Raw genomic sequence first — 26980 nt, 5'->3', positions numbered from 1 at the left:
AGCTCCTCAGAGGCAGTGGCCAACTGGGAATTGAGTGAGGGGGAAAAAAAAAATAGGAATCCTGGACTCTGGAACTATCCAGTTTTTTTGGAGGGGGGAGGGAGAGGTGGTGTGGGAAACATTTTTGGGGAAGAGATTTTTATCAATATTTTTTTTATTTGGTGGGGGTGGGTAGAGCTCATGTGTTGTGGTTTCATAGCCCAAACACTAAAGAAAAACTCCCTATGTGGACCCAACTGCCCTGACCCTGCAATCAGAAGGGACGCTGAACTTGAACTCAGAACCTCAGCCCCAGTGAGATCACCGAGATGGGGATGGGTGTCACAGAGCGGGGACAGGGTCTCCATCAAACCCACTGGACCTGGGATGGATGCGCGTGGGGATAAAGCAGAAGTGAGCTATGACTTTAAGTCGGTCCTATGGTCATACATATTTTTCTTCTATGAATGGGTTTTGCTGTAAATTATAGCTTTGCCCGTGGTCCCTTGGGTCAAAAGAAATAGTCTCTCAACAGAAAACAGCTCTGATTGGTGACTTTCTTGCTTTCCTCCCCAACCCCCTTCCTAATTGAAACCAAATGTGCAATATATTGGATGCTGGGATCCCTGGCGCTCTCCCAGGAATCCTCAGAATGTGAGGTTTCTCTCAAAGGCATCTTGCATCAGCCGGTGGATGTATGCCTACCACCGCGCTCCTTCACCGGCAAAGTGGAAAAAGGAGCTTTCACAACAAATTCTTCTTTCGGGGTTGGGCGAACGCCGTTGGATTACAGCTCTGTTTTCTTGGTCCCCCAACTGTGCACCCCCGGATGAGAGTAAGTGATATGGGTCTTTTTTTTTCCCTTCATTTTCTTCCTCCTCCGAAAATGAAAGCTCTGCTTGGTGTCTCAGGAAAAGTTTACAAAAGGAGTCAGAAGGAAGTAAGTTTCGAGTCAGGCACAGGAACGGAGGGGAACGGGGTACCGCTGGCTGGAGAGTTCGTGGGGTGGGCTGGCGGCGATGTGTTATGGAGGGGCAGACTAAGGAACACTAAAAACCAAAGAAGGCTCAAGTGTAATAAATGAATCCATAGCAGCTGCGAGGCACAATAAACAGCCTGAGTGGGGCTGAAATTGTTGGCAGGCAAGACAGGCCGATTGCAGAGTGAGCTTCAGGATGAGGAAAGCGAACCAAGGGAAGCCGGATTGGGGGCATCTGGTGGTGGTGGTCGAAGATCTGAGTTTTGGAAGGGACGTAGACTGAGTCTTTTTTTTTTTTTTTTTTTGTCTTCCAGGGGCGTCGCTGATTTAATTGGGAGAGTTTAGCTTTGGATGAGGGCTGTCTTCTGTCAGGCTGGGGCTGGCTGTGTTTGCCGGGAGGCAGTGGCATGGAGGCGTTTCTGTTGGGGACGATGGACTCCTTTCCTGGACACTGTGCGCTGGCGCGGGCGCCTTTCCCTTTGTTGCCGGATGGCTTGGGGCTGTTCTCTCTCAGTCGAGACCTCTCGGAGACCTGGCAGAGGCCCAGGAATCCCATGGGAAGGGAAAGGGAGTTCTTCCAAGAGTGGTCGAGCCTCTTAGGCCAGCCATTTGAGTTGAGAGTTTCCTGTGTTCAAACCAGTAGGGTGTTGAGCAGCACCATTTTGCCGACTCTCCGCTTTCTGCAGCCTTCGGTGGAGGAACACAGGGCGAGCGAGGTAGAAAGGACCTTCGAGAACTCATCAGACCCACTGATTTTGGAGGTGCTAAAGCGGGGTAGGGAATGGGCTGACCTACTCAGGATCACACGGCACATTGGTGGCTGAGGTGAACTTGAAGTTGAGGTTCTTGCTGTTATTAAGACAAGTGCTCTTTTCCACTCCACGCTGCTAGATTCTTGTTTCGTTTTCAGGTTTGTTTCTGTTGAGACAATAGAGGAAGATTCAGTAACAAGTTACCACGTGGACGTTGGTCATTACACAGAGAGGCTGTTAGTAGGGGTGTGCTTTCATCAGCCAATGGTTCTGTGGTGAATTTGGTTGTGTGTTCAGAGTAGAGACAACATTCGCATACTAACTTGTACGGGACTCCAAGCATAGGGCTTTATATACCTTATCTGTTGGAATTTTAATAGTTCTACGTGTTATTATTTTTATCTCACATAGAAGGATATTAAAGCTTAGAGAAATGAGATGCCGGAGGGAGTAGAGCTAATATGTTTCAATCTCATGTATGTCTGACACAAAAACCCGGGCTTTGAATCACTATGCAACAGTACTTCCTCGCCGCCCCCCACCCCCCAACTCCCCATGCAATTGGTTACTTTTGGAATCCATTCCATGTTTCCATATGTGAGCAGATGTTAAGCCATCAGGCTGGGGAGCAATGTGGATTCTGTCTCACAGGCCACTTTTGCACCTGCATGAATATTTATCTAGAGGTACGTGGGTTTCTTTAGATACTTGGTATGTTCTGAGTTTGGTTGTGCAATGGGCCCAAGTTTTAATCTGAAGATGCAGGCTGAGTTCTTGGTAAAGTTGTTTTACTTGGCTTCTGAGTCTGTTACACTGGAAGAGCAGTGACACTGGTTAGTTTGAATTCATGCTATTGAGCATGAATATATGTTTTGAAGGCTGTGGAGGGAGTGAGCACATCAACTCTAATGGGTAGATTTGCTTCATAGCAGACCATCATGGGAGGGAACTCCTGGTCGGTGGGCTCGGGCAGTCGGTGCTGATGCTGGAGGTAGGGCAGCTGGGTTTGGTTGTGTGTGGAACTCTGAAATGACTGGGTTTGGTCTCTGCACCCATATCCTTTGAATAATTACTTTTTCTGAGGAATGTTTGTGGATTTTCTTGTCTTTCCTTTGTGGCTTGGTCGGACAATGATATCTCACCCAAACAGCAGAACCTGAAGGATGCTGGGCTTGGAACTGCACTTTTTTTTTTTTTTTTTTTTTTAACAAGTAGGGATTCGAAAGTACCAGTCTACTATTTGCTGTTCAAAGGAAGTTGACATCTGAGGAGCTTCCTGTCTGATTGGGGACAGTCCTGCGACCCAGGGTCCTTTCATCAAGGGCAGGCACAACTCCCTTCCTGCTTTGCTTCATGTTCCCTGCTCTGGTCGTGCTGCCAGAAAGGGTGCATCTGCTCTTGGGGGTGAGGAGGGAACGGCCTCACCTCTCTTCTATTCTATCCAACGATGAAGCATTAGAGTTGCGTGGGGAACACTTCATGGCACTGATTCCCAGTCCTCACTCTTTGATATCCTGAGAAAGCCCTTTCCAGCATGTTTTACTTAGAATCCTGAACAACGTTTATGTCCAAGTGCAGAGTGAGAGTACCACCCTTCCAAGGAGCCTGCTCACCCTCCCGTTCTCTCCTAACCTCTCAATGAACTCCCTGTTTTCTTTCCCTCTTGTGTGATCACTTCCTAGACTTGAAGTCCAGTTAATTCTCCATCATGTGTAACAAATTTAGCTTAAATCGCTCTATGTGACTTCAGTTTGAATAGACACTCTAATAACATTAGGCTGCCTCTCCCCACCCCCCGCCCAGGTATTAAGTTAGCATTGACTCTCAGCCATCCTTCCCAAGTTCCCTTACAAGCTCTACTTTCAGGCACTTTACATCACCTACACCTCAAACATAATCCAAACACATGTCTCACAGGCATCCAGAAAGCAAACACCCATCTAAAAATGGGCCTCCACAGACATGCTAACGCCTTGTGCCAGCTTACATAAAGGGTTACCTGTCCGTTACACAGACACACTGGGTTCTTTATCCCTCCTGCCCTGTTTGAAACTTGTGCAACATATGAATCGATCGAGTCTCTCCCAAACAATGACTACTCAGTCTAGAAACAGGTCCAGGATTCCCAGGAATACCATGGCTTCTGTGAATTCAGCATTCCTCATTCATAATAAATTGGGGATCTCCAGTAGATCTTGATGATTTCCAAACCAATTAAATCAGGATATCTAAGGGTGAGACTTGGGACTCAGTGCCTGGAAGTGTTTCCCAGGCAATTCTAATGTCAATCAAGGTTAGAAACCTGTGCTGATAAATAACTCGACGTGTTGGCTTGGGCAATTCAGTTCTACTCTTTGTTTAAATTCTGTTCAACCAATATTGATTGAGAGCCTAATTACTACAGAAACACCGTACTTTCAATTTTAAAAATATTTAATGTCACTTAATAAAAGAACAGAGATGCCCAGATAACCTGTTCACATCTCTATTGAGCTTGTATTATTCATATATAATTTGGCCGAAAAGGATTCTCTTATTTCTATTTCTTTTTCTGTTTTCACTATTTGCCCTTAATATTTTGCACATAACTACTTCATGGTTCCAAAATTCCGTAATTTTCCAACTGGAGTATCCCAGCAGTTGGCAATGATGTACTTCTTAGCTGAGATCTCACTTTGGCCACCAAGCACTGAGGAAGGCTGCTTTTGAACTAACCCAAGGATTCTTGAACATGCAATGAAAAGGCAGAGAAGTTATAAACACAGGGTAAGACTGACTGAAGCTCTGGGGTTCAGGAGTTTCTGAAGCAGATGTTGTCATTAATGGAACTGATCATTCAATTTTCCGTGGCCTGTGTTTGGTGTCTATAAAGGGCCAAATCTTTGAGAAGCTCATTGAGCCTGCTGTGAGGTTAATGCTTCCCAGTGCTCTATAATGTGGGTGGGAGCCAATGGGCAAAATGCAGAAGATCACATGCATGTTGTGGTATGAAGAACCAGTAGTGACTTTTGGTCCCAGTACACCCCTTTCTAGATGTTTGACCTCAGAAGAGACTTGCGGGCATCACTGTGGCTCCATTTCCTCCTCTATTGCTCATGGATTTTTATGTTCTCCAGTTAGAGTTCAGCTGGAAAGCACAGAGTGTTTGAAGGTGATAAGTGGAGATTTCCGTTTAGACATACCTCATCCTGACCTCAAGGAGCAAAATGTGCTCTCGTCCAAGATTGTCCTTAATGTTCTCATGGCTAAGGCAGCTGAAATACATTGAGAGAGGGGACAGATTAAAATGGATGGAGTAATGGATTAGTTGAGTATTGTTTTTTTCTTTTAAATGGTCCCGAGTTTTAAAAACCAGCTATGTGGCAAGTTTGGCCACAGTTTCCTTGTTTGCTGTATTAATTTATTCATTGCTTAACAAGTTAGTTGCCTGCTGCTGCTTTGTCAGATTCTGTGCCAGCTTTTAGTGATCAATTTGGTCACAGACATTTATAAGTATTCATTGCTTTATGTGTTCATTGGTTTATGTTTGGAGAACATAACATGAATTTTCCCAAAACTAGATATGATATCTTGTTATAAAGGATTGAGTTTGTGAGATTTTGTTTTTTAATGTTTCAGGAAGTATAATTTAAAAATAATCTCAGAAGTTATTCTTGTGTGGTGATTATCAATAGTCATGTATACAAAAAGATCGATAATTTTATATTTCATAATTTCTTTAAAAATTGATAGACTGTATTTTATTTTTAGACATATAGAAAAGTTGAGCATGGAGTACAGATTTCTCATGCACTGCTACTCTGTAAATACAGATTTCCTATTATTAATGCTTTATAGTAAGGTTATATTTTATTCTTCTTCAATTAATCAATATGTAATTATTAGACAACTATTATACTAGCTATTAGCAGATGTGAAAAAATAAACTAGACTTTTGCCTCCAAAGTTATTTAGAATATGTTAGGTTTACAGTTTGGGATCTATGATTTATTTTTAAAAATTACTGTGTCCTTCACTTATACCTAATTCAGGGTTGAACACAGTATCTAGACATAGTCAACATCTATAGATAAGTGCTGAATCTATGAACAAATGAGCATAAAGACTCTTGAAATAAAAAGACCTATCTTGCACATAGGAACTTGGAAAAAAAGTGATTAAAGTTTCAAAAGTACTTAAAATATTATTTGTGTATGCGTGTGTGCTTGTACATGTACATATGCAGTGTTGGAAAATTTAAAGGGCCATTTTAAATGATATTTGCACTGCATCCTGGGAGTAAAATGAAGTACTGTTTGGGTTTCTAAAATGAGATTACACATTGAAAATGCTCGAGAGTCAAACTGATGTGCCTTACAGTACCGTAAATTCCACGAAGCATATAAAGCTTGGAGGGTTAGTAAATGTTACTAAAGCTGCTGGCATTTGTTCTTTGGGATATATGAAGGTACTTCAAAAAGCTTATTGAAAAATAGAATGAAAGATAAGTTCATTTTAGCACAAAAATCTTTTAAATACAGATTCTTTTGCAATAAGCATTTTATTAAGTTTTTGAAGAGTCCCTTATACACAGATTTCAATTTTTTTCAACAAAGCATATCTATCTTTTCATTCCATTTTTCTTCAACTTTATTTTCAACTATTTATATATTTGAGGGACAAAAACGGAGAGGACACTTCCATGTATTAGTTCACTCCTCACATGCCTTCAATGGCTGAGACTTCAGTGGCCTTAAGCCCCCTGAGCTTTGACAAGCAAAAAGGTAATAAAATGGAGGAGTGACAATTTGTTCAACAAATGATTTTGAATGATTTTGAATCTGGAACCTTTCACACACACACACACAAAAACCCCAAAATAGAGATTAAACGAGTAAATGCTAAGCAATGAAAGTCTTAGAAGATAACATAGGGGAAGACTTAGATAAGTTGGTGTTTGGTGATACAAAAGGGACCATCAATAAAAGAAACCATTGATAAATTAAATTTCATGAAATTTGAAAATTTAATGTGAAAATTTATGCTCTGCAAAGGACAATGTTAAGAAACAGAATACAAGCCACAGATTAGGAGAAAATATTTACCGAAGACTGCTACCTACGATACACAGAGAACTCTTAAAAATCAACCACAAGTAAATGGATACCTGATTTAAAAATGGGCCTAACGAAGATGCTGTATCAAAGAAGACACACCACGGCATGTAACCATCTGAAAAGGTGTTTAGCTTTATTTGTTACCAAAAAATTGTGAATTTAAACAAGATGATGATACTACATATCTTTTAGAATGACCAAAATTCAAACTACTGAGTTTCTTAAATGATGACAAGCATGTGAAGTGAATGAATCTCTCCTTCATTGCTGGTGGGATTGCAAAATGGCCCAGCCATTTTTTGGGATAATGTTTTGGCAACTTCTTACAGAAGGATGGATACTCTTGCCATTTGGTGTAGCAAGCACGCTTCTTACTATTTTTCTACATGTGTTGAAAATTGTGCCTACACGTAGGCTGTACAGTTTATAATTGCCCAATCTTGAAAGGCATCCAGATACACTTTAATTTCTTTTTAAAGATCAGTTGCATATTTGAAAGGCAAAGTTAGAGAGAGAGAGAGAAAGAGAGAGAAAGAAGAATCTTGCATATACTGATTCACTTCCCAAATAGCAACAATGGCCCAAGGTGGGCCCATCTGAAGCCAGGAACAAGGTGGGCCCATCTGAAGCCAGGAACTAGAAGTTTCCTTCAGGTTTTCCACATGGGTGCAGGGGCCTGAGCACTTGTGCCAGCCTCTGTTACTTTCCGAGGTCCATCATCAGGGAGCTGGTTAGAATTATTGGTATTGGAGCAGCCAGGACTTGAACAGGCACCCACATGGAATGCTGGCACTGAAGGTGGTAGTTTCAACAGCTAGACACAACACTGGCTCTTTCCACTCCACCTCGATACAGTTTAGAAGCCAAATGGATAAGTCCATTGTGACACATTCAGACAATGCAGTACTATTCAATATTACCAAGAAAAAAAAAAGAGCTATCAAGTCACAAAGAGGCACAGAGAGACTTCAACGTATATTACTAAGTGAAAGCCAATCTGAAAAGACTGCTGCATGAGTTCAACTATATGACAGTTTGGAGAAACAAATTATGGAGATAATAAAAATATTAGCAGTTGCCCAGGGTTAGGGAAAGGCATAGAATAAATAGGCAAAACACAGAGGGTTTTTATGGCCAAGAAACTGCTCTGAATAATACAGTAATGGTGGGTAAAGTTCATTCTACATGTATCAAAATGCACATTTGCAACACCAAGCGTGCACACTGTAAACTATGGATTTTGGTGATAGTGATGTGTCATTTTTGGGTCATCAACTGGAGCAGATTTACCATTCTCGTTGGGTTAAGCTAACAGTAGGAGAAGTTTCACCTATGTGGAATTGGGAATCACATGGGAACAGTATTTACTTTCTGCTCAACATTGCTCTGAGCACAGAATGACTCTCAAGAAAATAAATGTTTGATTTCAAGAAGTGCTCACTCAAATCCCCAAACCCTAACACTCTGATTCTACCCTGGTTACTTGAAAGGAAGACACTGTAATGTAGTTGTAATGATGATTCATCATGTTTTTCAGTTAAGTACTGCATTCTAAACTTGAACAATACTATTTTATTTAATAAATCTATCCAAAAAGAACCTTTAAAATTATTTCTGAGAAAGACTGATTCAATAGGTCTAATGGAAGGTATTTGTGAAATCTCTCACATATTATTCAAAATATAGCAATTCCTTAAAGAATCAAGTAGATTAACTCATTTAAGCAGATTAGCTAAAAGTACAGTTAGTTCTTGCTGAAAATCATGTTATAGAAGAAAGAACAATTGACCAAATGTAATAGGGTGTTTTTAACTTTGTGTTTAACTAGCTTTAGGACTTTATGCAACTTTCATAAACCTACCTTCACTTAAATTTTCTCAAATGTAAATAGAAATATAAAATCTCTGTATCTCCTGTTTATTTATTGCTGATCATTGTCCCATATGCCTAACAACACTCACACAGTCACTTTCACAGCTAAGCCAAGTCTTCAGTCCTTTTAATTTTCACTCTGTCATCCAACTGCATACTCCAGATATCCTTATTCTCTCATTTTAACCAAACATTATTTTTTCTCTAAAGGATGGCTTAATTTAGAGATATCCTATCTAAAGTAAATTTTCTTTCTTGGAGTTCATAGTTCTTTTGGATCGTATCACTCAGTTTAGCAAAGTCCAACATTGGGTGACCCATGCTCAGAGTGAGTACTCAGTGAGCTCTCAATACTTACTATATTAAGGACGATCTACATGTTAGCACAATTGTTGTTTGTTGTTAGGAAGATTCTCACAGGGAACTCTTTGAGACTATAAACAGGCTCAATATATGTCTAGGAACTGATTTTACTGTAAGATGAGACACAAGAAAGCCAGCACATCAAGAAATGGTGTAAGCTCTGAGCTTGCCATAAAAAAATACTGGGTTTAAATTTTGATTCTCTTTTGAAAGTTGAAGAAAGAAGAACCTACAAATGTGGAAGAAGAGAGAAGCTAATATCTGATGAGTATTGGGCACTGGGTGTTTCTGGAGCAAATCTATTTTATTCTATCAATGTGTAGAAGATAAATGTCTCAAGGAGACAATGATCTCTCATTTGAAGTTTCAGGACACACCTCCACGTGAGATCTTTGCTGGTTTTCTCTTGATCTTTCTTTCCTTGTGAGTTATTCAGAACTCTGTAGAAGTTCTTACTTTGTGCCTGGCTTCAACCCTGAAACTCTATTCAATAAAGTCACGCATCAATGTCATGTCAAAAGCAAATTAATGTCTGTTTTTAACCTCACATCCAGAGGTGAGCATTTTTTTTCATGCCCTTTGGTTCATTCATGACTACAGAGGTATCAAATTCAGTGTAGGGTGCTCTATCTTAATCCAGTTCTGGGTTGGAGCACTCAAGGTAATATGAAAGTTACTGCCATGTAACTTTCATATTACATACAGTGGTTTTTCTGCATTTTTGGTAACCATTTCTTTTTGGTAGTTGAAAGGTGACTGGTGGTTTTTGTATTTTGTCTCATAAAATTCTGAAGTTCACATCTGCCTTTCATTTTTATAATTTAAGCCACCAACTTCTGTCCCCTCCTAGGTTCATAGGCATCCAATAGTTTCCCAGAAAACAACTGAGGTTCTTCCATGTCTTTCCCTGAGCTGTAGGAAGTTCCACTTTGGGGCACCCAGTGTGTTGTCCTAAAAGCTTAAGTGAACTTCAGTGGTTCTATGCCCTGGGGATCCTTCCACTACTGAGCCTCATGTAGTGGGCAGAAGGAGAAAAAGCAGAAATTAAAATAGAGTAAATCCAGTTTTCTGATTTCCTAAGTAGCAGGAAGAGTTCCAGGAGTTTCAGAATTTTATATCCATGTCCTTATAAGTTAGGGAAAGAAAGAACCGGGTAAAAAAGCATTCAGTAGTTAAATAGAAAGAATCAAGTTTGGCAAATCCAGAAGGCTCCACATTTATCTGCCAACTGTCCATAACAAGTGAGATGATATTTATGAAAATCCTGGATTTACTTAAAACATTGCTTTATACCAAAATATTTAGGACACCGATTGGTTGGCCTCCAATTGTTTTGAGACTACATTGGTACTTTGTGTTCCAAAGAAGTATTGACACATTATAAGAAAAATAAAAATCTTATTGAATGTTTTTGTACTTAGTCCTATTAGCTAGAGCATTTTTAAAGAAGACAACAGTTGGTGGGGTGGGATGTGGAAGGTGTAATGTTTCTGGTTCTTGAAGTCTCTGAAGATCTTAATTCACCTCTTCAGAGGAACTCGAATCGTGATTGTCATCTGTACTTTGCTTGTCATGCATTCTAACAGACATCAGGAAAAACATGCACTGTACAACCCACATATCATGGAGTGTTAAGATAATTTCTTCTGAATAAATGAGGTTAGAAGAAAGTGGTGGCAAAGAATTGCGCTATCCAGACTCATGTCATTTCCTTTGGCCAGCGATTGCACTATGGAGTTTATATATATACTAGAAATATGAACTAATTATGTGCAAAAGGCATCTGCAGTCACATGTGCTTTGCAGCATTAGTCATAATAGCTGTGATATGTAGTCAGCTTACAGGGCACTCAACAATGAATGGCTTAAAAATGTGAGACACATATGTCACGAGACTATGCAACTTCACAAAAAAAAATCTATTACTTAGAATCACATAGATGAATTTAGAGGGCATCATGGTAAATAAATCAAGCCCAGTAAAGCCATGTTGCATGCCCTCTTTTGAATGTGGAGGTGAATAAGTCATCCTCAGAGGAAGAGAGTATTATAACTATTATTGGAGACTGGGGGCTAGAGGGACTAAGGAGGACCTGCTTATAGAATATAGACTTTCAGTTAGACAGCAGGGATACATTCAAGAGATCTATTGCACATCATGGTTACTGCAGTCAATAATAATACATTATATATTTCATAATTGCTAAGTAGATTTTAAATGTTCTCACCAGAGAAAATAAGCATATAAGGTAATACATATGTTAAATGATATGATTTAGCCACTCGACAATAGGTACTTGTTTTAAAGCATGTCATACACGAGGGGCTGGAAACTCCTTTCTGAAAAGTGCAGCTTGGATGCTTATATCATCATCTATGGACCAACAATATTATCAACTTAAAAACCGGGATTGGAATTATGGCTTAGAGTTAAGCTGCTGCCTGTTATGCTGGCAATCATATGAGTGATATGAGTGTTGATTCAAATCTCAGCTCTTCTGATCTGGCTCCATGCTAATGTGCCTGGGAAGGTAGTGAAGTATGGTTCAAGTGTTTGGTCCACTGCCACCTAAATTGGAGACCAGGACGGTCTCATCCTGGCACAGCTCCTATCATGTGGCCATGGGTGGAGGGAACCAGCGAGGGAAGATCTCTTACTATCTTTTCCTCTCTTTGTGTAACTGCCTTTCAGATAAATATAATAAAGCTTTTAAAATATAGAATTACCTTGTCATATTTGCTCAAGCATCTACTTAACTCATTCCTAATGCCATGGCTGCAGGTACTTGTCTTTGGTGAGACTTGTGATGGTGTAGATGAGGCTGCTACTCGCAACTGCTTTTCCAAGTTTGCATCAGTCTGGAGGACTGAAGACTTTCTGTGATGGTAAGGTTCGAAAAGAACTGCTTGCAGCAGTAAATAGTTCCTAAGACAGTTGCCTATTTCAGTGTGTATCTTCCCAAAGTGGTAAATTCATCATGGCTTATACTACATTTATATAACTCGAGTGGTGACAAGTTGCTATACCTAGTTTTTAGCTCGTCATTGCTTTATAGCTCAAAGATTTCCTATTGTCAATTTAGCAGACACATTAGCTGTTTCCACATCAAATGGAGCAAAAAAAAATTATACAGTTCCATTTGTTTGCTTTTCATGTTCCTGAATCTTTGTTACAGGCCTCAATTAGTTTTGCACACTCAGCAGCATATTCAGGTGTTATAGAATGGTCCTTTGTCTTCCCAGGGTAGGGGGATGCACCATATTATCCCTTTGGAGTTACACTTCCACAACCTTAATTTAGCATCAGATGATTTCATTTTTGCAATTGACAAAAGATTAACATCAAGGTTCTATAAAGAACTCATGAAACTCAACAACAATAGGTATTTTTCAAAGGACTAAGTATGAATGGCCAAGAGATACATGAAAAAAAAAATGCTCAGGATCACTAAACATCATAGAAACACAAAAATTTCAGTGATGTTTCACTTCACTCCAGTCGGAATGGCCTAGTATATGCATACCACATATATGTATATATGTACATATGTGTGTGTGTATAAAATAGGGCTTAGAATTGCATGTGGCTCCATTCATCTGTATCCTGTATAGATAAAGGGAAATCACTTCATATATTTTTTAAAAGATTTATTTCATTTTATTGGAAAGGCAAATTTACAGAGAGAAGAAGAGACAGAGAGAAGGATCTTTCATCCAAAGGTTTACTCTCCAAATGGCAGCAATGGCTGGAGCTTAGCTGATCCAGGAGCCAGAACCCCTCAAGCAGGTGCAGGGTCCCAAGGCTTTGGGCCATCGCCTACTGCTTTTCCAGGCCACAAGCAAAGAGCTGGATGGGAAGTGGAGCAGCCAGGGCACAGACGGCCACCCATATGAGATCCTGGTGCTAGCAGGCAGAGAATTAGCCAATGGAGCCATTGCACAGCGTATACACACACACACACACACACACACACACACACACACACACACACTCTTACTAGAGTATAGATTTACTTATATATCTATACTCTATTATTCATATAAATACTTATATATCTCTATTCAATATATATACTTAGATATATAATTCTTCATATATATATATATATACTTAAATAGAGTAGAACTGAACATCCCCAGGTCCTGGTCTATCTTTAATCTGGGTCTGTTATTCATTAATTAATTAAAGTTTTTTTTTTTTTGAAATTTGGAAAGCAGAGTATCAAAGAAGGAGGGAGAGACAAAGGAGAAATTGTCTGTTGATTCACTCCCCAAATGGCCATAATGGCTTGGGCTGCACCAGGCCAAAATCAGGACCCTAAAACTCTGTCTGGGTCTCCAAAGTGGGTTACAGTGAGTCATCATGAACTGCCTTTCCAGAAGCTTTAGCAAGCATCAGGATGGAAGCAGAGCAGCCAGGGATTGAATTGGAATTCCATTATAGTAGCATCAAAAAAAAAAAAAAATACCCACTGAACCATTTAGTTGGCCCCTGGATGTGTTTTTTAAACATACTAGTACTCATCAGAGATTGCCTGTTGTGGTAAGGATATTGAACAAGCTGTTACTAATAGGCCCAGAAGTTCATAAAAATCAGACCTCCACCAAAACTCTATAGTTAACATTGGTCAAATGTCAGTTTTAATGAAGTATTGCTTGACAATTTGTTAAACTGTCTGTTTATTGAAGAAAATTAGCATTGTGTTGCTGTTGAAGTCTGTACTAAATGGGTGGCTAATCCAAATTTCTTTTAAATGCAGAGACAGAGTCATTCTACTTGGTTTACTTATGCCTCAATTTTCTGTTTATAAACTGGTACGTGTTGGAATGGAAAAAGTCATGATGATGCCGTTAGTGGATTAGACTGCCCCATGCCAAGAAATGACTCAATTTTCTGACTATTTCCTCTGTTTCTAGATCAGTCTTCGACTTGATCTGGCCTTTTGCTGACATTTGTGTCATTGCAAACACAAAGAAAAGGCAGACATTGCAATTGTATGGTGGTACTTGGCTATCACTTGCATTAAAAATGTCTAATTACAGAATCAAAGACAAAAAAAATTCAACAAGTTCTAGAAATCTTATTGATTCCAAGAATGAATTTACATTTTGAGACATGTTGTTATAAACCTAAATTTGGGCTGATTTGTTTTATTTCCCTTTATATTCATTAATAATTAAAAATAACAACTTGGCAAGGCATTTGGCCCACAGCGTTTTGAGAGGCTGGCTAGGATGCCTTTTTCACACAGCTAAGGCTCGCTCTGGCTCCTGATTTGAGCTTCCTACCAATGCAGACCATGGGAAACTGTTGTTGAATTCATACCTCCCACGGGGGAACCCTGAATTACATTCCTGTTTCTTCAGCTTCCTTTCAGTACCTGCTATGGGCATTTAGGGAAGTGAGCCAGCAGATGGGAGCTCTCTCCTTCTCCCTTTATTTCCTCAAGTAAATAAGCAATGTATAAATAATGATGAGGAGGACCTCTGAGTGATGAGTATTTATTGTATTCCATCATTAGTTAACGACTTTACATAGGTATCTCTCAGACACCTAAAAATAGAGACTGGGGCATTGGCTGTACTTGTAACTCTCCACTTCCAAGTTTGTGTCCCAGCTGCTCCACTTCCTATCCAGCTCCCTGCTTGTGGCCTGGGACAGCAGCAGAGCATGACTCAAAGCCTTGGGACCTTACACCCATGTGGGAGACCCAGAAGAGACTCTTGGCTCCTGGCTTTGAATTGGTTTAGTTCTAGCCTCTGTGGCCATTTGTGGAGTGAACCAGGGTATGGAAGAATTTTCTCTCTTCTTTCTGTAAATCAGTCTTTCTACTAAAAATAAATAAATCTAAAAAACAAAAGAAAAGAAACCCAATAGTAATTGTGTGATGTGAATATTTTTCCCATTTTATGCATGAGGACAGATGGCACCAAAAGACCAATCACAAGGCAAGCAAGTGGTGTGTCAGATTTTGAACTTCTGTCTCACTGCAACACCTGAATTCTTATTCACTACTTAGTCACCTTTTGCACCTCCATTACATGCTGTGAATTTCTTGTTGCAAGTAGACGTAACTGTCCTGTAATTGCTGTTTTACTTGCCTATGCTAAAAAGAGAAAATTATAACAAACCTCATTTTTCCAATGTTAATTGGATTTTCTTGTGGTTCTAGAACTGCGTAGCATTGTGCCCTACAAGCTTCAGAATGCCTCCCCACCACACAAACTGACTATATTTACAATCCAAAAAAATGGAAGTGACATAAAGAAAATGGAAGTGAAGAAGAGATTGGTTAGAGCTCCTGTCTATCTCATTTGAATATGATTTGAATGATTGGCTGCTTGTGACTGATTTGAGACTCGGGTTGCAACTTCTTGCAAGAGTACCTTCAGGCTGCTTGCACATTAGGTTGTGTTGCAGCTCAGGCAGAGTGAAAAAACTTTAAGCCAATGAATAAACTCAGAAGCGGTTTTAGGCTAAAATGAACATTGATTTTTTTTTTCCATTGGACCAGCAGATATCAAAAGTTAGTGCCTTTCAGAATTACATGGTGTCCCTCAAGATTTTCTTTCCTTTTCTCTTTCCCCTCCCCTTCCTTCCCCTCCTCTCCTCTCCTCCTTTCCTCCCCTCTCACTCCTCTCTTCCCCTCTCCTCCTCTCCTCTCCTCTCCTCTCCTCTCCTCTCCTCTCCTCTCCTCCTCCCTCCTCCCTCTCCTCTCCCCTCCTCTCCTCTCCTCTCCTCTCCTCTCCTCTCCTCTCCTCCCTTCCTCACCATTCCTCCTCCTCTCTCTCTCCCCTCTTTTCTCCTGTCCTCTCTTCTATCTTATGTTTTATTATTTGAAAGGCAGAATTACAGAGAGAAGGAGAGTCAGAGAGAGAAGTATTCCATCTGCTCTTTCACTCCACAAATGGCCATAATGGCCTGAGCTAAACCCATCTGAAGCCAGAGCCAAGAGCCTCTTCTGGGTCTCCCACATGGATGCAGGGACCAAGGACTTGAGCCATCCTGCTTTGCTTTCCCAGGACATAAGCAGGGAGCTATATTGAAAGTGAAGCAAGCAGGACATGAACTGGCTTAGCCTACCATGCCATGTGATACCAGCCCGCTTTTACCTGGTGTGCATCAGGTTTCATCACAAATTTCACTGAATAAGAACTCTTTTATTTGGTGTCGAGGTAACCTGTATTTATTTATTAAAAATAATTTCCCCAAATGACACTGTTGTATCATCTCACATGATATGTCCTCTCATTTTATGGGAAACTGCTTTCAACTGTGGACTCTTCAACAATCATGATTTTTAAAATCTGTTCTTGTGCCTTCAGAACTTACTCACTGAATGCTTGTTGAGTAATTTAAAAAGTGAGTGAAGGAACAATTGCCAAGGGAAAATGTATTCTTGGAAAGAACCCACTTTTGACCTGATCCTCGGAAAATTTTGATATCATTCAATGTACTTGGTCTAGAGTCTGCCCCCTGGAAGCCAAGGGTAGCAGAGAGCCTATTGGAAGACAATAGAATGTACTTGAAGCTTTTTTTTTTTTTTGCTCTGTTTACAGTTATAAGGTCAATGTGGATTCATTGTTTTATTCAGCAAATTTTTGTGGTTGCTATTGTGAGGACTTTACACTTAATAAGGTATAGTCCGCTTTCCTGAGTTTGTTAACATGAGTACGTTCATGAAACAGTAGTAGAAAAACAAAGTAAATAAAGGAGGGGAGTTGCTTTGTATGTGCAAGTGCAAGAGTTGACGGAAGGGTTGATGTTGTCAAGGACTGGTGGTGGGTGGTGGCATGTGAGTTAGAATTGGAAGGTATTGGTTAGGTAGGACGCATGGGGGAACAGAGCAGATGCTTGGCAGACAGACTGTGACTAGAGCCCAGTGTGGCAGCGAATTTGTCTTGGAGAACACAGAGAAATAGCCTTGCTAGGATGTATATCAAAGAGAACTTTGGAGTTATTTGAAAGCAGATCTGTAGTGTTGTTTTACGTTGATGTGATGGCAGCATGTAATTCCGGAGGAGAAGGTGTTGAGCCAGGGAGATTGCTGAGAGTGTTACTCTACCAACCCCAGGGAAGTCTGTGGCAGTGAGCATGCAAGGTGAAGTCAGCACGGATATGGAAGGACAAAGCAAAGCTTTGCTGGATATGTTATCCTAGGCCGACGTTTTTTTCTTTTAGAATCTGGAATATATCACTCCATTCTTTTCTTGCCTGTAGAGTTTCCTGTGAGAGATCTTCTGTTAGTTTAATTGGCATTCCTTTATATGTCCATTGATTTTTTTCATGTACACATTTAAGGATCTTTTCCTTATGTGCAATTGAAGAGAGTTTGATGATCGTGTGTCTTGGTGAAGATCGCTTTTGATCAAGCCTGTTGGGAGTTCTGTGCCCCTCCTGCATATTGCTTCCCAATTCTTTCTCTAGATGAGGGAAATTTTCCTTTATTATTTCATTAAGTATATTTGTAAAACCAGTTTCTCTTTCTGCATTTTATGGGACTCCCATAACTCTTACATTAGGCCTGTTAATAGTGTCTTTCAATTCTTGAATATTTTTTTTGGCCTGATCCAGCTCTGCTTCCAGCTTTTTGTTTGCTTCCCCCTGATGACAGGAAATATCTTCCACTTCTGAGATTCTTTCTTCTGCTTGCTTCTTTCTATTTTGGAGACTCTCCATTGTACTTTTAATATGCACTACTGTGTTCTTAATTTCTGATGTATCAGCCTTGATTTGCTTTATTGCTGCTATTGCTTGTGTAACATATTCCTTAACTTCTTTGAACTCTTTTATGTGCTTCTCATTGTTGATCAGAAGCTGTAAAATGAGTTTTCTGAATTCTGTGTCCCCCATTTTCTTGATGTCTTCCTCAGTTAACTGTGAAGTTGGCATAGGGTTTTGCTCCTTTGCAGGGGAGTTTTCAGTAATATTCATTTTGACTTTGTGTCTTCTTTTGCTCTTGGTCATTGTACTTCTGGTTAGCAGATTCTTCTCTTTGGGTCAGGTTTCTAAGCTGTGTCACCCACAGGTCTACAGTTTGATTTTACTTATTGCAGTTGGTACACAGCTCTTTGCTTGCAGCCAATTATGCCACTCCCTCCAGCGGTTCCAGGTGTGGGTTCTTATGTCAGATTTCCACAAAGAACTCCATAGCCCCAACTCCTGGCTCACCAGTCTCCACTTCCTGTGCTGTCATGCTGAGGCTGCAGCGTTGTCTGCACAAACTTTCTCCCACTTCTGGTTGGAGCAGGTCCCAGGATTAGAGAGACACCAGGTGTCCTATATAGCTAGGTTGTTGATGGTGGCGCTGATCTTGCTGGAACTTGTTGGACATTGTGTCTGAGTGCCACACGGGCCTATTTTGACCTGCACAATGCCACAGTTGGTATTATTTTCCTGCGGGACCAGTGCAAGCCATAGAACTAAGTGAGTTCTTCTGAGCTCAGCATATGCGCAGTTCACTGTTGTCCCCTACAGTCCTAAAGCTTTTGCATAGTGCACAAAATGGCACCTGACATACCACTACTAGAGTTCTTGATCTCAGTTCTGAAGGCTACCCAGACCTGTCTTGGGTGGAACCTGTGGAATGCCACGTTGTTGCACGTCCCTGAGTCAGAAATGAGTCCACTCCTAGCTCAGCGTATGCTCAGTTCTTTCCCTTGCCTTTGCCTCCTTAAGCAAAATGGCGCCCAATTTGGCTCTGAGGGGCTGACTGGACTGTGAAATCCACCCTGTTTTCACACTGCTCATCTGGGAACTGCTGCTCTGTCTCTGCTTCTGGTCCAGCAGGATGGACAGTCTGGGTTCACCGCTCTAACTCCCAGTGAAAGTCCCTTCCCATTGGTTGCTGGTGTTCTGATTGCTGGTGGAGTTCACATCGCCCTGTTAGCTGAATGCCACTGGAGTCTCAATCACTGCCACACCATTGTGTCTGCTGCTTTCCTGTTTCTGTCAGTCTCCAGGTACCTCTCTGCTGTTGTTCTGTCCTCTCCTATTTCCTGGAATGTGTCCTTTCTGCTTCATCCTGATTTAATGTTTCTCTGTCCATTTAAATGTGTCCTTACCCTATTCTGTCATCTTGATTCTCAAACAAACATTTTGACTGTGCCAGTGCTCACACTATTCTGCAAACATATTCTGCCATATTGATTTTTTAAAAGACGTAGCTTGAGGCAAGAGGTCTCAAAAGTATGTTTGCAGAAGTTAAGAACCACAGAATCTGTCTTCAAAACAGTTCTCCCACACTCAACATTTGGCAGTATAATGGGAAGAAATGAGAGTTGCAGATAAGAATCCTGATTCTATCCTCAGCAAGTGACTTAGGACAAGTCACTTTCTGGGTCTCAGTTTCCACAAAGATAATTTATACTAATGCTAAATGACCTCTTAAGCCCTTTTCAATTCCACAAGTCTGTGATCATATTCATAGTTGAAAGAGAAAAATTATCTGAGATTGTTCTACTCTGTAATAACTCTGGTGGTGGAGACGGTGGTGGGGAAAGGGAGGGAGGAAGGAAGGGAGAGTGAAGAAGATGAGTCAGATGTGGTTTCAACCTCTGGACTGATGGTATAGTTGGGCATGCACAGAGCTGGATGACACAAAAATGTAGACACTGATGGTGCCCATCTTCAGGCCTGGTGAGAGGGAGGGAGGAAAGCAGACTCTGCCACTTGGTTTGGATTAGAACAACAGTTGAGGAAATTCCCTTTCAGTTGGAAAACAAAAAACAAACAAACAAACAACAGTTTTCTTCTCTTGGTTTAGTTTCCTGTGCCTCCAGATTTCTCCAAGACTATTCCATAGGGTTCCCCGAGGAGCTAGCCCAGTAAGAAAAATCCCACAGCTCTTCTTGTTGCTAGAACCCTTGAAGAAGGGCCTGCCGATGACAGAGCAGGGAGCTCATACTGTGTGGTCGAAAGGTCTTATCAATTGTTGTACCCAGTCATAACATGTGATGAGTATCATTATCTCTGGTCTACAAGTGGAAGCTAAGTGACTTGTCATGCTTGTCCAGCTAGTTAATCCAGAAGTGGGGAATCAGGTGACACTGTAAATCGTCATATACCTGCCACTCTTGTGGAAGACTTGGTTTGGCTTCCTGGTTCCTGTCTTTAGCCTAACCCAGCCCTGGCCATTGTGAGCATTTGGGGCATGAACTAATTGGTGGGAGTTCTCTGTCTCTCTGCCTCTCAGATGAAAAATAATGTATAAGAAAGATAAAGAACCTGACACAGTGGCCTAGCGGCTAAAAGTCCTTGCCTTGAAAGTGCCGGGATCCCACATGGGTGCCGGTTCTAATCCCAGCAGCCCCACTTCCCATCCAGCTCCCTGCTTGTGGCCTAGGAAAGCAGTCGAGGACGGCCCAAAGTGTTGCGACCCTGCTCCTGTGTGGGAGACCTGGAAGAAGTTCCTGACTCCTAGCTCCAGATCGGCACAGCACCGGCCATTGCGCTCCCTTGGGGAGTGAACCATCGGACGGAAGATCTTCCTCTCTGTCTCTCCTCCTCTCTGTATATCTGACTTTGTAAAAAAAAATATATATATATAAAGGATAATAAAATATAACATAAATACTGTATGTGATAGTGTTTCTGAGTTCCTGTCATATAATATGTGCTATTGGAACATCATTGATAGCTTTTATGTGTTCGTAAGCACTTCTAGGAAGCTACCCAGGTAACTGATAGCTAGCTGTCTCTGCAGAGAGGTTTGCGTTGGGGGATGATCATCACAGGTGAATGTGACACTTCTTGCCGTATGGAATGCAGACTGGGATCCCTGGGTGTCCTTGAAACCCTTTCAGGGATCCACAGGATCAAAGTTACTTTAGTTAGGATTTGGAGATGTCTCTAATTTCTCATTCTCTCCTGAGTGTATAGTTTTCCAGAGTTAAGTGAAACGTGATAGTAGAACAGAGTGAATCCAGTAACAGACATGACAGTCAACTGTGTTCTAGAGATTTTAAAAAATGAAAACAATGTCACTATACACTATGTTCTTTTTGAAAAAAAATTTTTTTCATAAAATGACTGTTTAGGTTAACAGTTTCTATTATTTAATAAATTATTGCAAAGCAAATTTAATAAATTTTGTAAAGGTTTATTTTATTTATTTTGAAAGTCAGAGTTGCAGAAGGAAAGAGAGAGAGAGATCTTCCATTGCTGTTTCAATACCCAGATGACCACAACAGTCAGCTTTGGACCATGCCAGAGCCAGGGCCATGAAGTTTTATGCTGTTTCCCATGTTGATGACAGTGGCCCAAAGGCTTGAGATAAGGCTGTTCCTTATCTCACGTCGTTAGTAGGGAGTTGGATTTGAAAGTGGAGCATCTGGGACATGAACAGTACCCGTAAGGAATACCCGTGTTGCACACAAAGGCTTTAGCTGTGTCACAACACCAGACCAAGTTCCTACTTGTTATTTCTATGTCGATAAGTAACAGTGGGTGTAAATATAATTCCTTTGCAGTCCCCTGGGCTGTGCCCAGTTGTCTCGGTGCCTGGCATACTTGAAAGGTTTCTCATGTACAGTGGTGGACAGAAATGCAGGGAGCAAAGGCATATGGATTGAGCAAATGTTTGTAACAAAATACCGCTTTCCCTTTTGTCTCCTCCATTAAGGGAGATCTGCAAGTGGTCTGGGGTTCCGTGCCCTAGAAAGTTCTGAGATTTGTGGCTTCAATTATTGGAAAGAAGCTGAAGTAATTGAAATGAAGCAAAGCCCAACTGTTTTTGAAGATCCTGCTACACAGAGAATGTTCTATACCAGTTGATGTAAGCAGAGTCAGTCACTGAAGATCTGTTGCTGCAAGAACTTGGGATGGTGGCAGGAGAGGCAGGGCTATTCCTGAACCCTTCGTTTGTACTGGCTGATGTGACAGAAAAGTTGAGCACTTGGATTCTAGGCCTACAGCTGATATTAAATGAAGCAAAGCATGTGACTATACAGGGCGATTAATGTTGACTCAGTGGACTTTTTCTGTGTTGACACATGTGATTGTGGCCAGTCCCAGAGCGGAGGCCAGTTCTGGGGTCTCGTGACCTGAGGCGTCTAGCCTTGCATTGGGATGTCTCTGCTTTGACAGGACTCATTGAAATCTCTGATGTTTCGGAATCCTTTTGTCTTTTCTCAAATTATAATCTCATTAGAATGATTTTCTATAGTTTACTTTCTTCCGGTTATAATTGAGATGAATTAAAGTAAAAACAATAAATAAAACCACAAAAATCAGAGTAACAGAAATCTATGTTAAAAATGATTATTGAATAAGAATTTGTAAAATATAAGTTACAAAAATAGAAGGTATCCTAGTTCAGAAATTACTGAACCGGGACTCAAGGCAAAAAGAAGTGCAGTAGATTGCTGAACTTTAATTGGGAAACCAGGAAGCATTCCTACCTATCCAGGTTGGCTGCTGAAGGTGAATTTCAGTTTGAATGGGACTTTCCATTCATCTTTGGAAGGCTCAAACCCTAGTGGTGAATTTTGAACTGTAGCAATTTTCTGTATCTAAGACCTGCTTGGCTTAGAGATCATTGAAGGCAGAAAAGGTATTTTCCTCATATCTTCATCCCCAGCGTCTTGCGCAGGGTCTGACACAGGCAAGATGCTGAGTGACGAACCTTCTTGACTTGGATGTAATCTCATAGCTCCTGGAATATTTGTTGAGTGAATGAATGACTGAATTGGTAATATAATCAATATGAGATGTGAAAGAATGCTTTCTAATATTTTTTTTTTTGCTTTCTAATATTTTTAAGGGAATTTCTTCTTACTACCAAGATGTTCCTTGGATTTCTTACCTTGTTCTATTTTTTTTTTTTAAAGAAACTTACATTATATTTTTGCCTCCTTGTGTTAATAATCACAAGGGTCCTCTTTTTGTCATGGATTGCCTTGAAACTTGCTCTGCTTTTCTTCCTTCCTTTCTTTCTGATAGATGTTTGGTACTGGAGAACTAAGAAATTTTAATGCAAGCCTTGACAGTGTCCATTTCAGAATGAATAATTCGTAGCTACACTTAACCACTAGCCAGAAGTTATTGTAGGGTTTCCCTATTATGTTAGACTTCTTAAACATTATTTGTCTATGAATCATTCTGTTCTACCTTTCAGAAACTATCATTGTGGTCTTTTCTTTTCCTGCCACTGATTTTAAATACCTATTTCTAGTAATTATTATTTCAGGAACCAAGGCATGTGCTCTAGATAACCAGGTCCACGAAGCCAGATTTGGGTACCCTTCTCACCCTCACAATCACAGAGTTGTACCTGAAACCACAGCAAGCATTTGGCAAGAGTTCTTCATATACTTCTGGCTATTCTTTTTCTGGGAACAACCAGACTAAGTGTTTCAGTTTGTTTAGAGGTTTAATAAGTCTGTCTCCTATGTTTCTTAATAATAGAAGACTAAATGATTCAGGACTCAAACTGGAACACGTATATGACAAAGGGAGATTTACTAATGGGTCTCTTTCATCATAGGACTTACTCTCAATGCGTGGTCCCCTCGATTTCAAAGATCGTGATTTTTAAATATCGAGAGCAGAATTAACAACAACCTTTGAAAGTTAAACTTAAATCCTGTCCAGTCATTTGCTTCAGGGCCAGGGAATTCTGTTGTGTCGGATATTCAATAAACTAGCCAGAGACCTGTCCTCTTGCAGGTGTCAGAGAATCTCCCAGGAGATGGTCGCCACAGGTTGGGGTTTCTGTGATTCTGGGGTCCCGTCTTTTTGTGCCCTGTGTTGCGTTCTCTTTCCTTTTCCTCCCTTCCACTATTTCTTCTGCTCCCTTCTCCTTCAGTTTCTCATCTCACTCTCCCACCTGCTCCTTGATTTTCTCTTTGGTCTTCCTCTTCCTTTCTATTTCTTCCCCCACCCATGTGTCACTCACACACTTTTGTTTCCCTCTTTCCCTAAATGGTTCTTTCAAAACTGTTGGAGAGCAATAATTCAAAAACAGTTCAAAAAAGCGACTCTGCCAACACGAATCTTTCCTTTAAAGGGAAAATCCTGCATTTCCATTTGTAACTTGATTGCTGTTCAAGACTTAGAAGCCGTGTTTCCCCACAGCAATGGCTGTGACGTTTCCTGTGAGTCTCAGCTCAGATGTTCTTACTTGGTGTATCTTGCAGGACATGTTTTCTAGGACATGGAGACAGTGTAGCTGCAGGTATTGAAGGTGGAAGGGGTTTGGGTGACAGTTGGGGCTGTAGGAACAGACCTGGGAAGCTTCTGTTTATTTCAAAAATAATATTTTCAGAAAGAATTACAGCTGCGATTTTTGAGATGTAATGATCCTATTGCTGCATAAACCCAAACTTTGATATACTCGAATGTGGGTTTAGAAAAGGTTAGGTAGGAGAAGCTTGTGACGCAGCAGGGATAAGCCTCCACCCATGATACTAGCATCCCATATGGACACCAGTTCAAGCCTTGGCTGCTCCACTTCCAATTCGAGTCTCCTCTATAAAGCTTGGAAAATCAGCAGAGGGTGGCTCAAGTACTTTCACCACTACTGCTCTCATATAGAAGACCTGGATGGAGGTCCAGGCTCCTGGCTTTCACCTGGACCAGCCATGGCCTTTGCAGCCGTTAGGGAACTAAACCAGTGGAAGGAAGACTTCTTTCTTTCTCTCCTCTTTCTGTGACGCAGTCTTCAAAATAAATAAATTTAAAAGAAAAAAAAGGTAAGTAAGGTAAGGTCAAGATCAGAATCTAACAGCTCATAGATCCCACGGTTGTTGTAGGTTTGCCTCCACCAGAGAGGTAGTGAGCTTATAAGCTGAGGAAACAAGCCCTGCAAAGGGAAATGGGGGCAAAGTGTGCCAAAGGTTCTCATAGCTTTCTGATTTTAGTATATGTGCTGCCGAAGCGAGCACTCTCATAGTTTTCTGGATGAGCAGCTCTGGAAGGGTTCAGAAGAGCATAAGCTGAGAATACACTTCAGTCACATGGAAACAGAACTGATGGATGAAAGAGCAAGAAACTCATCTTTGCTAAAAGAATCCAAGATCCTTGGAGTACATGGATGAATTTGGAGAAGGAGAGACTTACATACAAAATGAGAGAGTTTTCATCTGCAGGTTTACTTCCCAAATGCCCAGGAGCCTGGAATGTTGTTCTCCATGTGAATGACAGAGACCCAATTACTTGTGCCAATGCCAACTGCAAACACTTGGAATCAGAAGTGAGAGGCCTTGAGCCCAGACACTCTAACATGGGATGTAGGGATCCTAAGTGTCATCTTAACCCCTGATCCAACACCTGACCCTGGATAGTGTATTTATTTGCTAAGATAAATCAATGTGTATCGAGTGAGTATGATGTGTAAGGAACCCCTGGAGTGGTTTAAAGGGCTATTGTTTTAAATGAGATAATCTCAGTCCAAGTTTCTCATAGGCTTTTAAGAGAAGAGAGGAACAAGAAGGCAAGCATGAGTCAAAGGAATGATGCTGAAGGAAACAGAGGGCACTTGCTATTCTGATTGCCCAAGAACACATGTCTTGAATGTGGAGTATGTGGATCGTATGGAACGCTGGCCCAACCTTGGAGGCTAGGAGAAATTCAATATGAAAAAGAAGTGGTGTGGATCAGACATTAAAGTTAGAGCCAACCCAGGCACCAAAGACCCAGAGTGATGGAGGGAACCAGCTTGTGAAGAGACTATGAGAACAGTGGAGGGAGGAAACAGCAGTTTCTCGGAACAGGGGTTGGGTTAAGGAGTGGTGGAAGACAGTTGGAAAGGAGAGCAACTGCTAGACTGGGGAGAATCCTGATCACTGGAGCAGCACGCATCTATGCCACCCTAAGGATTCAGCATTTGCATATCACATGCTCTGAGGGGGAGGGATGGCTCTCGAGATGCTTGTTTCTGGTGCCTCTCCTGCTAAAGGACGCCCTGTTGAGCCAGACTCCATGAAACGAGACAAGAAACAATGAGGGAAATATTTAGGGGCCTAAAGTGTATGTATGTATGTGTGTGTGTGTGTGTGTGTGTGTATTTATATAACACTATGAACAAGCATTTTTAAAAATAAATTGTCAATCTTTTATTTTTGCCTTCGTCCTTATAGCTTGCAAGCTTAGATTTCAAGGCCAGCTATAAACTGTATTTAATAATTCTATCTAAAGAAATTATTGACATTGCATTGATCTGATTGCTGGCTTTCTCTACAGAATGATTTCATTAATTGTTTAAAGAAATTTTAATTTCAAAGAAGATAGAATTAAGAGGAAATTCGTAGCAGAAACATGTTTGGGACCAAGGGAGTATTAAAAGCCTTGTACTGTAGCGTGTAATCTGAGTTTTACTTTTAAAAAGATAGTGCAAGACTTAAAAAAATAGACTGATGGAATTATGACTCCTTATAAAGTAATATGCTATTGTAGCAACATGGGGAAAATCTGTTGTTGGGTGAGAGTTTGAGGGGGCAGAATCCCAGTATATACAAAATTGTACCATAAAATTCAAAAATTCAAAATAAAAAATTAACAACAACAACAACAAAGATAGTGCTGGTCCCAGATCACATCTAGGCTGTTCACTGGGCAGCCAGATTCAGATAGTGTGGGTTTGGAGTTCTTGGAGTCTTTGTTTTAATTCCCCCTGGAGAATTTCATCGCCTGTCTCTTATTTTGGGGTTTTTGAATTGTGAAGTGATGGCACACATGAGCTCCAAGAATAGCTGCCTATGTATGCCAAGCCTACAGAGATGGAAGGCAGAAACTTGGGCCAAAGAGTAAGAAGTAACAGAAGGGGCTGGTGTGGAGGCATCTGTTTCACACATACAGTGGAGCCGGAGGTTGTGGGAGGAGAGTTGGGGCCCCAGTGATTGCTTGAGGATGTGGGCACTTCGCACTGATTTAACAGTCTGTCCAGAATCAAACTTCAGAGGAGGTAGGGGAAGAAGGATTGGAATCCTTTAGCTAGCTA

At 40.9% G+C, this 26980-nt stretch overlaps 1 protein-coding gene across 1 annotated transcript in view; it reads left to right on the top strand.

Annotated features, from left to right (window-relative positions):
* Positions 1-757: 757 nt before the first annotated feature.
* The window catches only part of DDR2 (discoidin domain receptor tyrosine kinase 2), a 131056-nt gene continuing 104833 nt past the window's right edge, over positions 758-26980 (top strand). Inside the window, exon 1 of the mRNA XM_041003248.1 lies at positions 758-814. The gene's annotated coding sequence lies outside the window, so the exon portion shown is untranslated. The remainder of the gene's footprint in view (positions 815-26980) is intronic.

Source organism: Ochotona curzoniae, unplaced genomic scaffold (assembly GCF_017591425.1).
Source record: "Ochotona curzoniae isolate NIBS_2020 unplaced genomic scaffold, NIBS_Ocur_1.0 scaffold_2683, whole genome shotgun sequence".
In the NCBI taxonomy this organism is placed as follows: domain Eukaryota; kingdom Metazoa; phylum Chordata; class Mammalia; order Lagomorpha; family Ochotonidae; genus Ochotona; species Ochotona curzoniae.
Note: the sequence above shows the minus strand (reverse complement) of the source record. Positions and strands in the feature narration are given on the sequence as shown.